General features: G+C 39.6%; 1 protein-coding gene across 3 annotated transcripts in view; it reads right to left on the minus strand.

Annotated features, from left to right (window-relative positions):
• The window catches only part of PARD3B (par-3 family cell polarity regulator beta), a 424,254-nt gene that overhangs the window by 330,824 nt on the left and 78,301 nt on the right, over positions 1–15,129 (minus strand). The gene's annotated exons all lie outside the window — the stretch shown is intronic.

Below are 15,129 nucleotides of genomic sequence, written 5' to 3' on the forward strand. Positions count from 1 at the left end.
CCTCATAGCAGCCTTCCAGTATCTGAAGGGGGGCCTATAGGGATGCTGGGGAATGACTCTTCATTAGGGACTGTAGTGATAGGACAAGGGGTAACGGGTTAAAACTTAAATAGGGGAGGTTTAGATTGGATACAAGTAAGAAGTTTTTTACTGTGAGGGTGGTGAGGCACCGGAATGGGCTGCCCAGGGAAGTTGTGAATGCTCCATCCCTGGCAGTGTTCAAGGCCAGGTTCGACAGAGCCTTGGGTGACATGGTTTAGTGTGAGGTGTCCCTGCCCATGGCAGGGGGGTTGGAACTAGATGATCTTAAGGTCCTTTCCAACCCTAACTATTCTATGATTTTATGATTCTATGAATACCGATCGCTTGAGCATAATGAGACATTTGCTGCTCAAGAGCTGATCTACTACTCATCCTGCTTATTCTTCACCTTCCACAGAACCATCATTAGAGGCACGAAGATGATTAGGTTCAGAGTCGTTAGGATTAGAACTGGGGACAACCTGACCTTTTCCAGTAGGATGGCGGAGGAGGAGGGGAGATGTGGGGAAGGTCCTCTCACGTGATTCTTAGTCTTGCCATGCTACATACAAACCCTTTCAGTGTCCACCTCACTTCATTTTGAATCTTGCCTCGGTTACACTCCAAAGCACGCATTAAGCCAAATTTGTTTTAATCATTAAACAGGGCCTGAAGTTTCAGGTTCACAGGGAAATCAAGCGAACTTCTACTAGCTCCATTGTGCAAGTTAAACGCTGCTCTAATTATGCTGTCAAGCTGAGGATTGTGAACTCTTAATAAACAGAGACCTGTTTTCATGCAAATTTTACTAGTAATAAAAAGATAGGAAGAAAAAATATGTCAGCAGAATTGTTCCTGTAAGCAAAATGTTTTTCAATGCTTTCATGAGTTGTCAGCAGCTCTAAGTAGAAACAGTTACCAGGGTAAAGTCTTGCAGCAGCAGCTGAAAGTTTTCAGTCAAATGTTCTACTTGAGACCAATACAGCAGAAAGGAGAAGGTAACAGCTAGAAGCACAGCCATAACGGTCAGCATGCCAAGATTTACACAGAAACAACACTTAGGCATGAATGGCTTTATTCTCTGTATAAGCTGGGATGCATTTACAAAACCAATCCAGTGAGCACGCCTGCCTTCGTCCATACAGATCGCCTACAATGCCACTTACAAGATCTACAGGACATGGCAAAGCACAACCTATTTCAAAGGCCAGAAGATCAAGACGGCATAACATCCAAAGAACAGGTAAAATACAGCTGAAATAATTAGGCTCTGAATTTTTTACTATCTGATGTAATTTGTGGGGTCTGGAGCAGACAGTATTGCAGAAGTTGATGCAGTAATAATCTAATGACAACCTTGTTTTTACCCAGAATTAATAACAAGTTAGGCTAACTTAATAAAAAACTTCCCAAAAAATTAACCTAGGGATCACCAAGTGAGACCCAGTGAGCCTGCAAGTCTCAGGGCTCCAGGCTGCTCTGTAAAATGGCAGTAAAGAAAGCATTTACCTACTGCACAGGGGTGCTGTGACAATTAATTAATGCTTGTAAAGTGCACTGAAGCTGAAAATTACTAGATACCATGCTAAATATTAATTACCACAACTACAACACAGTACTGGAATTGTCATACTGCTCTTATTGTAAACTCCGCTGCTTGAACAAGCTGAGTAAAGTTCTCGGCACCAAGTTGAGGTGAGCAACATATGAACACATCCACCCAACATGCCCCACATGGCACCTTCCCAGCCGTACTGCTAGGTATCGTTCCGAGCGCACTCACACGGGTACATGTGTGGAGCACACTGGGTTCATTTCTGGCTGCAGTCGTGAAGATAGTTATGCATACAAACCATCTGGCTACAGTTTCTCATCTGTACACTGCTTCAAGCTATTACATAGTTTTGAAGAGTGTGAAGGCAGTTTTCAAGTGGTTACAGACCTCAACAGCCAGTGCAGCAGCCGGAGCTCAGGAACAGTTCATGATTCCCCTCCCACAGATGTTTTGGGAAGCCGCTAACTTTTTATAGACACCGTAGTTCTAAACCCAGTGGAAACTGGCTCATGTCATAGTTTTACAGCTTCATCATCTTATTCCTTTGTGACAGATAGCTCTTCAAAAGTGACTAAAACAAATGCAACAATTTAAACAATGAACGAAACGGCATCTTTAGAGCAGATAATAAATTACAGGAAATCAGCAAGAGATGCAATACACGTGGAAATACAGATTCTATTCAAGTAGCAGCATTTTGCACTGTCATCTCCTTAGAGTATTTCAAACAGAACAAGTTCAAGAGGAAGACAAGGAACGCCCCTGCCCTGGGCTCTCAGTTGCCACACGTGCTTCAAGGTGAATGCAGATGATGGTACTCGACAGATTTGAAAATTCTGATCAATACCACATCCATCTCATTATGTCTTCCTCACTGAAGCAAATGCTACAACCTGCTTGCTCTCAGCCAAGCACAGGCATATGTATAATCAATAACTTGCAATGATATGAGGTCAACTCATGCGGTAAAGATATTTCCAGTGTGGTTCAAAAAACCACTTAACCATTCTTATTAAGTAAGCGAACAGCCTATTTTGCTTCCAGCTCAGTCACTGGGTTTGACTTTTTTCTTCTTTTTTTTTCTTAAGTAGGAAGAAGATAATAAAACATTAATTGAATGTGTCAGAAGAAGGATGTCACAAGAAACATATCAATACAGAGAGGCATTGCAGACACGTGCTTTAAAGTAATTGCAGGATGCTGGCTCTGCTCCTAAGTAATTATTACATGGGTAATCCTACTCCCTATAGAGTTAGGCAAAGTTATTTATTTATTTTTAAAGATAACTTGCCCATGGAGAAGTAACTGGTGTGCAGTCACTCATCAGCTATAAGCTTCTGAAAAATAGTGCATTTTTGCTGCCTCCCAAAAATGTTGCATGGAGAACGCTTAAGCAACTAGTCAAAGGAGACAGAGGCACAGAAGGTTCAACTACATTGATGTCTTACAGCTACATTAAACATTTAAAAATCTCCTCTAAGCCTCTACCTCACGATAACACCACCAGCTTTCATTTTGACACCACTCAATGCCCTGCACTAAAGTAGCAGGAGAGTATTCAGGGGAAAAAAAAAGCCTCAGCTGGAAGCTATGCAGAGAGGAAAGGCAGCTAGCAGCTTGGTAAAGGGAGGTAATAGCCCACACCCTTCCCTTCTGCAGAGAGAAGAATTTATCTCCAGCTGGGATTTTCTATTGCACATAAGAAGTGAAGCACGTCCAAATAGTTACACAATCACCACATCTTTTCCTATTAAGGCAAAGACAACACTGTGCAGTTTAACCAGTTGCTCTGAGCACAGACTTGTCACTCCCTCTGAAAACCAAAATCCCTGCTCAACATCAGTATGTGTCGAATTTAACATGCACCATGCCTGGCCTTTCTATATGGCTGGCAGAGATCCTTCTCTAATTCATCTGGTACTGGCAACCAAGAAGCCTGGTGACAACCACGCTCTAGAGCTCAGGTTCCCAAGTCTCACAATGCACAGCAGCCTCCAGTCAGATTTCTTGTCTTCCATCCTTAAAAATTAGTAGGGAAAGCTCTTCAGCATAGAGATAATCAGAAAAACAGAAGCACATTACAGCTTGTATCAGGATTTCATCAATGAGAACCTACTGGTACACCTGAATACCCACCAGAAGGTCTTTCCAGCCTTTTGACAAGCCAGCAATCCTCCCTTCTGGAGATATACACACTGCAGGGAGAAACAAACCTGTTTCCTTACCTAAAACAACTTGGTTGATCCATTCTAACAAATCTCTCTTCATCTGTATCTCTTGAATGCCTTCATAAAAGATGCATTTAATCAAATTATGAAACCACAACAGAGATCTTTTTCTGTTTGCATTTGAACAATATGCAGTGTCAGATCTAATATGGCTAACAATCAAATACCAGAAAACTAGAGCCCAATAATAAGGGACAATATTTAAGATTTTAAAAACTATATGTAATTTAAAAGGTTTTATTTTCCATTTTAGGATGTTTCACCAAAGATAGGAAGTTTTTTTAGATACCCACCCAGTTCCTCCCTCCCACAGAAAACTGTCATAAGAGGCAGAAGGGAGTCTTTTACTCAAGGAGTTGCCAGCTCTCAAAACACATTAGCGTGTATCTCGCAATAACTGATCTTATCTTCAAACTGCAGCTGTGGGACATATTTTAGGAGATGAACATTTCAGCTTTGACTTGAAGAAAGTTTGTCGCTTTTTGTAGTCTGGAAAAACACTTGAGACCATGAAGCTACACCCCATCAACCAGCAAAATTACAAAGCAAATAAAGACACCGCTTTCTTCTTTTTCAAACAGCATTTAAAGACAAGTCAATCTCATAACCAGTGGAGGGATCCATTGCTGGAAACAGAAGACTTTAAGAGTAGATGACAGAATATTTTATGTGGATGGAAATTAAGACTAAGTGACAGAGGGACAGAGAGGTATTTGTACACATGCATGTGCACTAGAAAGACTTCAGCAGATGAGCAGATTTCTCCAACTCTGAAAGAAATATACAGCACAAATAATCATGGTGACAATGAAGCTTGACAGTGGAAGTATACAGAATAAAAGCTGACTATTAATAAAGTATCATTAACTCTTCCTCTGAGCATCTTCCCAGCTCTACACAGCACATTATGACTACATTAATCTAGGAGTACTCATGCAACAGTAAATCACTTTGCTGATTATCTGTTTTTATCAGTTCTTTATGATTTCTTTTTCATAATGGAAACAAATAGCCAACAAACAAGTTCCAATTTGCTTCCTTTCTAGCCTTAGTATTTAAAGAAAAACAAGCTTACATGTCTTGTTAAAATGATACAACGAGTTTCCTTCATTAATAGACACTAAAAGACCCACTATGCACTTCCATGCTGCACATACACGCTACCCTACCCCAAGTCCCTGCCAGCATCTCAATCTTTTTGCTTTTTCAAACAATGCAGTGACCAGCTGCGCTCCTCTAAGAGGCCTTGGAAAACTATGTGAGATCGTATCAGAAATTTTGCTCCAGCACAAAGAAAACTTGAAAAAAACAAACAAACAAAAAAAAAAAAACAAACAACAAACTTCAGGATACACAGGCAGAAAATGGTCAAATGTATAAAATGCTGGGCTTAATGTTCCACCTTTCTTGGACAAGTGCCACTGAGGATATCACTAAAGAAGTGAGGAAATACAGCTTTACATCATCTCATATCCGTCTGTATTTTGTGCTCAAACCACATGTCTGCCCAGATTCTGCTGTTAGGAAACTGAGCAGCTCAAGCTTTCTTATTGCCCACAGTTGTTACCACACCAGAGGCGTTTTTTCTGCTGGTGCTCTGCTCCACACACAACCACCCTTTGCAAGAGAATCTTCCCAAATTGCAGTTTTTCATCTCTAAAGTGGATTTTGAAGCAATGAATCATTTAACTATTAAGGGTGGGGTGTCAAAATAAAAGCACAAGAATTCTGGTTAAGCACAGAAAGGAAATCAGAAAATACTATTATGGTGTGGATGACAGGTAAGCAAACAAACAGAGCCTCAGGGGCCTATAAAGCTAACTTTTATAGTTGAGATATCTCAATTTTAATTATAGCAAGTTAAGAAAAAGCAGAGTAAAAGACATTTTGGAAGACTTTTGCCCGGACAACATTTAATATCCCTTCCAACATTCAGCGTAGATGGTAAAGTTGAGGCAGTTTGCAGATTAAAACAAGACCAGCCAGCCAAAAATAATCTAACTTGTCTTTGAAGCACAAACAGAAGCCCGTTCATCATGACTGTAAGGCCCAAAGCAAAGAGTCTGGGGCTAAAGTCCAAACATGCTGAAGCCCACTAGAAGCTATTAAACAATCATCCTGGCAAAAACTCTTGACTGTAGAGCTGTACTTCTAAAAACTCTGATGACAAACTCTGGAACTCAAAATTATCTGTGCGGGTGTGTGCATATTCTCTTTTCTAAACAATGTATGAAAAATCTCAGTCAAATTTACTAAATTTTGCTATTTTTACACTTGAGAGAACATAATTCTGTAGTGCTATCAGATTGCACTTCTCCTTCTTCACAAACAACTAAATTACATTTTTTGGGGCAATGAAAATTGCATGCTGTAAGCCTTCTAATCCTATATTCTTACACACAGATATGAACCGGGTAGGAACAACAGAAGACAGAGTCAGCACCCACCAATTACTGCTGTCTACTCAGATTAGAGTGCCCATTTATTATAAAGGAAGAAGGACTACAAATGTTTTTCTTTTCTTAAAACACTCATCCCATTGTACATTTCTTTGATAGCTTCCTTGTAATATCTTTCCTATCACAGAAAGGGATCACACAACCACCTTCAGTTAAGTAGGAACACGAGGTCATAAAATGAGTCTTAATGACTATGGCAAGCTTTTGAAATAATCTGGGGCTGAAGTCAGTTACCTGTAACCACACCTGGCAAATCCTCAAGAGCTCAAAAGACACAAGCACCTGAAAAAAAACACCACAAACCCCACTGCTGCTCCCTCACTTTACAAGAATATAAAATCGTATCTAGGGAACCTGGTGGTTAACTGGAGTTAGCCATATTCTAAGGGCTGCGCCAATCTTACTAAGAAAGATGCACTTTTCTGAGTACTCCAAAGGTAAAAAAAACAAGTTATATACCTCATAATATTATTCATCACATTTTAAACACTAAGGTTAAGATCTCTGCCTAAAGTGCCCAACTATTCCAGCGACCTTTTCTGAGTACCTAACTTACTACACTACTTACAGGCACTTAGTTAGAAAACTGCTCACCCTCCAGTGAATGCAAACACTTGTTCCTATGAGACACCACTGTAAGTGCATTTTGAAAGTTACGTACTTTAAATAACAGCAAATGGTATCCATTCATTCCAGACGTTCCAGCTTTTATCTACAGGTCAAGACGTATATACCTGACAAGGTACACTGCTGCCCTGGTTCTTTCCCAAGGTACTTGATCAGCCAGACAAAACTACAACAGCCCAATGAAAACCTCATCTAAAAAGTGACAGAATCAGTACACCTGAGCACAACCCAACACACACCTCTGAAGCACAAAGACAGCCACCTCAAACTCCAGTGACCTACAACAGTACTCAGATTCCTGACACACCAACCACAGACAATTCAAATTTTATTTGTGGCTATGGATTCAACTATCCACTACAAAAGATCTTTCAAAACATATTGGTGTATACTGCCATGTTCAAATTCACACCTGAGCTTCTTGGATGGGTTTTATTCACACAACAGAAAACATGAAGTAGCTGACACTTCTCATATATGTACAAAATTGCAGCGGAACTTTAAAGTGAGATATAAAATCTGTACAGATGAAAACATCTGCTGCTCCATTAAAGAATGAAAACATGTAATAAATACTATGCAAATTATGATGCAAGCCAACCACTACCTACATAATATTTCAAACACCTTAATCTAAATCTAGGAAGAAAGAACTGTTCGATTAGGACCAGGATATCAAACAGGATCCCAGATGCTGGCTTTTGTTCAGCATCCTGTTACATGATGCCCTATGCAACTCCAAACATCACCTGCTCAACAGCATTTTGTGCTTGTGAAATATGAGCAGTACGTTGCCACAGTACAGCAACATCAGGAAAAAATTCATTAGATGCTGTACTCGTGAACCCTACCCAAAAATTAAGACAGAAACAAGAACAGCTGATCCAGGAGAAAGCAATTCCAATCTTTCTGAGCAACTAATGATGCCAATTTAGTATTCCAGATGAGCATACACATAAGGATGTCAATGCTGATGGCCTACTGCCAGCAGACCTACTGGAGACTGAGCTATCTCATTCAAGATGCTAACTTCCAGGGCTGATGAGCATGATGTGGCAAAGATAAAACTTTGCACTGCCATTCCCCAGGGTACTGCTTTCTACAGAGAGAAAGTCCACCTCTGGGCCTGCCAAGACAGCATCTTTTGCAATATTCGAACCACATAAATTTGGAAAGAAGGTGGTATTTTTCTATTCCCTTGCAAAGGGCGTGCAGTCCACGTGCCTGTTGCCCCCCCCCCCCCCCCCCCCCCAAATAAAATGACAGCTAGATAGAAGAAAAAATTAAAATAAGGAGAAATAAAAGTATTTTGCAGACTGCTTAAGCTCTCAAAATATCTGATTGATTTCAATGGTGTTTGAAAACTTAACTAATTGTGGTGCTCACCACCGTGATTACCTGCATACGTTAACAGCTAAAGACCTGAGCAATCCAGTTAGAGTATCCAACACAGTAATTTCCTGCAATTAACTACTTCAAAGGTGACCTTTATTAAGCTATTTTACCAACACACAGGATTCTTATTTAAGCAATAAACAAAACATTCAGCATCTCATGTTATTTTCTTATTTCATTCTTTGGCATCACAAAACACCACCACAGCTATGACAAGAGGAGATAATGGGGACAGCATACTTACAAGTTGATGCACTCAGGTACTACTAGAAACTAGCTATCCCATTCCTACACTTATTCAGGATAATCATGTAGCCTACCCCAATCCTTGTATGATTGCAAGATCTTCAGCAGATTTGCCAGGTCAGTTGTGTTTACAATCCATTCCAGTATCATTGACAGGCTTATGCATAATGCCTTCATGATACCTCAGCTGTCAACTTTAATGCCACCTCCATTCCCCAGAGGGGCAAAAAAAACTTTGTGCCCTCCAAGTAGTGCCTGTTGGCTATGGCATACTTACTTACCAAGACTTGTTTGTACAGTGCCTTTTCACCAATAGAGCTTTTATGGGCTATAAAACATGCTTACTCATCATAATTCTACAGTGGGCAAAGTGAGCCCAAACTGAAATACAGAAACAAGAGAACTTGGAATAGGAGTCCCTAGCACTGTACCTATTCACAGAAGATCTTATAGCTCCATCTAGCTCTGCACAATGGAAATCACTGGGACATCTAAGAAACTGCAACCTAAACCCAAGAAATTTCAGCCACCACATACACTTTCGTGATGGTGGATAACAATAGCTGCAGATATTCTAGTTCTTGATGTGCACAGTTCTGATCATTTTTAAAGGTAAATTATTTAACCAATTTTGTGTACGTTTGTCTATTCTCCATTGTGACCACTCTCTTCTCGGCTATGTAGTTCATTCAATGGAATGAGTGCACTGTCAATAGATGAAACAAAGGGGTTGTAGACTGCCTGCTCTTGGACCTAACACACCTCTCATTGCCACACTACTTTACAACAGCCACTACAGGTACAGGTTGTGACCAGATATGAAAGACCTAGATTTCCTCAGAGATCCCAGTGACATGGAAACAGATGCACCCAGCTGATCACAGGCTCTGTCCTACAGCTCATGAGACATATTTCAAAGCAGCTACAGCCTCCAACAGCAGGCAGAGATTCCAACAGGTCCTACAAAGAGCATCACTTACAGGAGAGAACACACAGTTTCAGTAGATACCTGCTCAATGCTGTTAAACAAAGGGGTATATACTCATTTATATTGGGACAAAATAATAGTAAGGCAAAGACCAGGTCATTAATCCCCTGCCTCTGTGAAAGAAGGTTAACTCTTTTATGGCTAAAGTAATTCCCACCTTCTGTGCCTCATCTAAAGTACTATCATTTTGACTGGAGTGAAAACACATGCAACATTGGAACACTTAAATAAGAATATTTATAAAATAGATTGTCAGTGTTTTTCCTCAATTTATGTTGATGCTTACTTAATTAACAGCATAAATTTGACTTTTTCCATTAAAAATTCTTCAACAAGTCATCACAGTATGTACTTCTATCCGATTTTCTTCCCACAGGGAAAACTATTATCTGTTATAAATCCAGAACTCCAATTTGAGATCAGGATAAAATACTAAATAAGATTAGCTTGATTTAAAAAAGGAATAGAACTTTGATAATTTTCAGTAGGACACACTGCAAGAAACTGGACTTTTCCCAGCTACACCTCAAAACAATACAACAGCTTCAGAGACTACACATATACAAAACAATCTCTTCTTCATGTATTTATATGCATAGTTTCAATTCTTTCCAAAAAGAGCAGGCTGTGTGTTTCTGAGCAATTCTTCATGAGGTATCCTGCTTCATACCTGCTATTAAATCTAACAAAAGAAGAAGAAACATAACTGAGAAAGACGAAACCAACAACTTCCACAACAACTCTTGTGATTTATTTTTTTCCAGTTACCAGAATGAGTTTCTATAGCATCTTACAACTACAACTTCTTTAGGCTTCTCCATCACTAGCACATGCCAATATTCATCCTGCTCCTCCCTGTGCAACAGATTGCTGAATGATCACAAAGCAGCAGCAGACGGTAATACACTGCCGATTTTATTTAGGAAGTTCAGTCCCTTTTAAAAAAGAAAATCTACCACTACTCTGAATTTCCCATAACTACCCCAAATCTACAGCTTATTTTCTCATTACTGGACTGACAACCTTATACGTTACAATACCAAGTGTCCCCATTCTCATTTGTCAAAAGGTTTTCATTACAGATTAAACTGACAATATCTGACTAGATATTACATGTAAAAGAATTACATGTAAAATGTTAAGAGGAATACACTGAAAATCAGTAATCTTCACAGAGTATGTATTAGGCTCTTTTGTACAGTACTTACTATTTGGATATTTCTCATGCTTCCAAGATGCTGTGGCTGAAAAAAAACCCCAACTCCTAGGCAGGAACATTCAAGCGCAAGACAGAATTTTGCATGTCTTTTCAAGGCCACCACACAGAGGAATGGCCAAAGTTTCCATCAATAACTAAGCCTGCTATTAGCATCCTTATTAACCAGTGTCAGCCTTCAATATGTAAGTGCTCCCTTTCTAAAAAAGTAAGGATTCCACCTCAGTTTTCAGCATCACAGCTATTCTCTGAAATATGCTGTAGCAAGGCGCAGGCAGAACCACCACCTTCATCAGGAGACCACCACATTGGCAAAGGAAGCTCACCTGGGGAAGGTGATTCTACTGAATGGCATGAGGCTTGCTGCAAAGCAGCACCACAGTCTGATGAACTACATTGCTCTCAGGAGGTTTTCAAGTTTGTTCTGGTGTGGGGTTGTTGTTTTTTTTTTTCCCGTTTTATTATGGGTTTTGCGTAGATGTCGTTCAGGGGAGGGCTCTTTCTTGCTGTTGTTTCTTCAGAGTGGTGTTTGGGGGTTTTGGTGAGGCTTTTTTGGTGGGGTTTTCTGTTGGTTGGCTATGTTTTATTTGGTTTTGTTCAGGTTTTTCTTCTGAAACACACACACTGAAAACACAGCATGTCAGCAGAAACACAGACTATACGGCAATTTCAGAACGTGGGAGAAGTGGGATCCCTCTTGAGCCAATAGAGATTTGTGCCTTATCCTTTGGCATCAGGAAAGGAACTCTGCCTGAAAATCAGTGAGAAAATAAACCTCCTTCTTGCACAGGCAACAGAAACTTAACAGATATCTACAGTGTGCTCATGAAATGCTCTCATGAAGAGGAAAACACTTCAAGATCAGAGTTTAGCTGAGCCCAATAAAAGAAATACCAAGCTTTACAAAATCTGAGAATGACCTGACACCACTGAATTCAATTGCACTGTAAAGCTCACAACAGATGCCTGGATAAGAATTCTTCAACAACCAAGGAGCTGGTGTTTTTATCAAAATAGACTGGGCTAAACAACAGTAACTTGGCCATCACAAGCCCACTGCCTGCATAGGACCACTTTAAGTGCCACAGGAAGCACACTGAAACATTCTAGTGTCCCATAGAGATCCCATAAACACCTCCCTCTTTGTCTCATTTGTCAGAAATTCATTACACAGATAAGAACAACTTATTCCACATCACCAGTCCAAGCAAAATTGAGAAAAGAAATAGAGATTTACTGAAAATACAGTCTGTTTTATACCCAAAATTGTAACCCGGCTTCTAGAATAAGATATTCTAGTGATGCTGTTCTCAGTCACAGGATGAGGAATCAGGGAAAGCTGACCTCCCATTACTATTTGCACCCTTTGGAAGGAAACCAAAAGAAGGAAAAAGGAAAGAAACCAAATTTGCTATTCAAAAATTTCTGATCTCTAACCATACAACCCAGAGCCAGTTACAGAAAACCTCTCCCACAGAGACTTCATAGCCCAGTTCATCCAGTTCCACACAGCTATAAAAATGTTAATACAGTGCTCTGGTTAAATTTAATTTTTCTATAGTCATCAATACTGCAAACATGAATACAGCTCTCCTTTTAATCTTCCATACATAGTTCTTGAAAGACACAAGAAGCTATCTCGAAGACGATCATATGCATGTTCTCACCTTGCAGAGTAAAACAAATCCTTTCATACTTGATCATCTCTTTTTTTTCCTGGGACTCTAGGAAGACGCCTACAGACTAGACTTTCAGTCTTCTTCACTTGCAAAATACCACCTGTCTCAGCTAAGCTACTGCCTGTCACATTATACAGCTGAAGGTACTAGAAAAATGCCCAAGTGCTTTAAGCACTGTGTGTTTCTGCTTAGCGTTAGAATGTTAAACATCATACATCAATTAAAATGTCAATATTTATTCCACTTCATATCTGATAAGTTAGTTTTTTCTTATCTGTTAGCACAGAAAAAAGAGCACACTTTGCTAGCAGTAATATAAAATATCAGTGTGGATCTGCTGTACAGAAAAACGCAATGGGACACAGCTAGAAAATGCACAAGATAAATAAGGGAAGACATACACAGAATCATATTGTTTTCTTAATCCCAAGGAAAGTGCTTTGGATGACAGAGTCACCACCAAAACCAATCCCTTATTTCCTAAAGCCTTCTTACACTTCAGCTGGGTTTACACTGGGAGGACCAAAACAATGGTGTCAGAGAGCAAGCCATGTAAGAACATTTCCATGAAGAAGAGATACACCACAGACTAACTGTAAAGAGCTCCACAAAAGTTAAGTCTTTCCCTCCCCCAACATCACAACTGGGGAAAACACAAAAAAAAAAGTAAAATAAAATAAAAGAATGATACAACACATTTATTCAATAATGTTGAGCAATTATTTTTATTATTGTTTCTTTTTATTTATAAATGACATTTATATTCAAGATCTAAAATAAATATTTTCCCCTGCTACAGCTCCCTTAATTTCAGTTTCTATTCTCATGACTCTTTGCAAGTCCTGTGCACTGCAAGAGCACAAGCTATGTGCTTCAATAAAATCGGTCCGTTTCTCCAACAGGTCACACAGCAACTTCTTGTCCAACAGCCCGTGGTGTCTTGCAGCAGTGTTCCCTTCTCTCAGTGCTTGTCTGATAGTCCATTATTTCGCAGTTCTCTTCACACTGAGACCATGCTGTCCCTCTTCTCCACCTCTGTGCACCCTAAAAAACCCTGCAGAGGTGAGAACATTGTTCAAACACTGCCCAGATCAAACAGATTTGTTATTTCTGAACTCAAAAGAAAAATCAAGCCACCACAATGAACAAAGACTATGTTCGCTGAAATTCTTTAAGTTTTTAATAATGCCAAAGATCTCAAAAGAATTCATACAGCTTTATTTTGCTGGGGCTTTGTTTGGTTTTTTGGGTTGGTTTTCTTGTCGTTGGTGCTGTTGTTGGGTTGTTTGAACATAAATATTTGACTGAAACTACTGTTAAGGTTTAATGTACATTTTACCAAAACAAGTAACTTTTACTTAAGAATTAACTAGACATTGACACCACCAAAAATCCTGATTCAGGCTGGTCTGCCTTAGTCTTCACATTAATCTGCTTAAAATTCCTGACGTTTAAGAACAAACAATGGCCACATTACAGGCTTATAACAAGGTTAAGCTTGAGAAGTTCTATTAATGCCCTCCCTAAGGCGACCAGGAAATTCCTTAAAGCAAGCAAATTTTTGGCTTTGCTGTGGATTACACTCTAGGGCAGCTTGTTCTAGCTCCCATAAGGCAGTAACTTTATCTCATGTCTGCATCAGCAGCCCATCTCCTTTTGTGGGGCTCATCAGCTGAGACGCTCATCAGGAGTCACAAAGTAAGTTAACAGCAAGATCTGGAATTCTGCCATGTTCATTCTCTATATCCCCCACACAAATTAAGTTTTAAGCGACTGTCAAGCATCTGACTCATTTGTGAGAAATAACAGTTTTATCTGTCTAAATTCCAGATACTCAAGAGCATAACTGAAGCCCTTAGAAAAAAATAGTGGTAATCTGTTGTAATGGATCTATGATAACTGTGTCTACGCACAGTTAATGCACTAACACATTTCCCGAGTCTGAAAGGGTAGCAGCAAATCAGGTTCATCTTCCTTAACTGTAATCTTTTGTATTTATTTCTTTAATGCTTCTTCTGTATCACAACTGTGACTTTTGGAATTTTAATCAAACAAGTTGCTATAGCTATGCAACTCTAAATGAGCCTGAAAACTAATGTACTAGTTTGCTACTAAGTGAAACTAAACATAACTACCTTTTTTTTCAATTGCTCAGGACATTGCCTGAATCTTAGAGTTACTGAAAAACAGCTTCAAAATAATGCATTTCAGTAGTGTTATTGGCAAACTGCAGAGCAACCACAGAGTGATCTCAAAAGCCTGTAAATAAAACAACTGAGCACGGCTGGACTATGGAGGCACCTTAGTGAGCAATTAAAGTTATTTTAAGAGGTCCAATTTAGTAAACCCAAGATTAGTAATAGTCTTGTCCTGCCATCCAGAAAGGATATTTATAACTACTTCAAACAAAGGAATGGTTGTTGATGTGAAGGAGAGAAACTGGTGTCCACAAATCTTTCTACTAAGTGATGTTTCTGAAGTTCAGCTGAACAGTTCCCTGCACCTAGGGATGGGAGCCAGCTTTCAGTCACCTGCCTAGTATAATAAACGGGGGGAGGGGGGGGGGGGGGAGTGTTACTGTTTGGGGGATATTTTTGTTTTGGTTTAACTAAACACTGAACTTGTGACTTCCCCTGCCTGATTGGTTTGGTCTGTCTTACATTAAAGAGCTTGGGTTTGTGAGATAGCCCATTTGACCAAAAAAACCCTGCTGGA

The sequence above is a fragment of the Pezoporus wallicus genome, unplaced genomic scaffold (assembly GCF_028554395.1).
Source record: "Pezoporus wallicus isolate ANWC-B61680 ecotype Strahan unplaced genomic scaffold, APGP_CSIRO_Pwel_v1 contig_6732, whole genome shotgun sequence".
Taxonomy (NCBI): domain Eukaryota; kingdom Metazoa; phylum Chordata; class Aves; order Psittaciformes; family Psittacidae; genus Pezoporus; species Pezoporus wallicus.